Source organism: Odontomachus brunneus, unplaced genomic scaffold, assembly GCF_010583005.1.
Source record: "Odontomachus brunneus isolate Ranch 3 - 2012 unplaced genomic scaffold, Obru_v1 Obru_scaffold_161, whole genome shotgun sequence".
Classification (NCBI taxonomy): Eukaryota; Metazoa; Arthropoda; class Insecta; order Hymenoptera; family Formicidae; genus Odontomachus; species Odontomachus brunneus.
Window position 1 is genome coordinate 510,883 of NW_022639611.1, and position 615 is coordinate 511,497.

Below are 615 nucleotides of genomic sequence, written 5' to 3' on the forward strand. Positions count from 1 at the left end.
TCATACTAAGAATCATTGATAATTACTTATTATCCAGTATTTTTAATACTGAAAATAAATAATTATCAATGATTCTTAGTATGATATTTCTATAAGGGATGCTATTGAAAAATTGTAGTTCTTCAATAGTATGTCAGTAATTTTTTCGTATTTCTATAGTTTTTTTCGTAAAGGTATCAGTCATGACAATAATAAACAAAAATTATTTATATCTCAGGAACGATTAAGTTTTCATACTATGTTTACTAAAACCTTTTATTCAGTATGGTGTGTACTATCTATCATATGAATACTGAATAGTTTTTTTATACCCTATGTGTTTATGTACGCGCGCGTGTACGTGTATATATAATTTTGAAATTACATAATATTATAGAGAATTAATACTTATTTACTAAGATTTTCTATGATTTTCAACATATATATATATATATATACAGGGTGTTCGGAAAGTACCGGGACGCCCGAATATCAGGAAAAATATAAGTTTTACAAAAAAATGTTTCAGACAAAAGTTGTGGCGTTTAAAAAGATGTATTTACTGATCACATCAGTTTGACCTTGGGTTGCGTAGCGAAGGTCAGGTCAAGGTCACATTAATTTTTTTAAATGGAA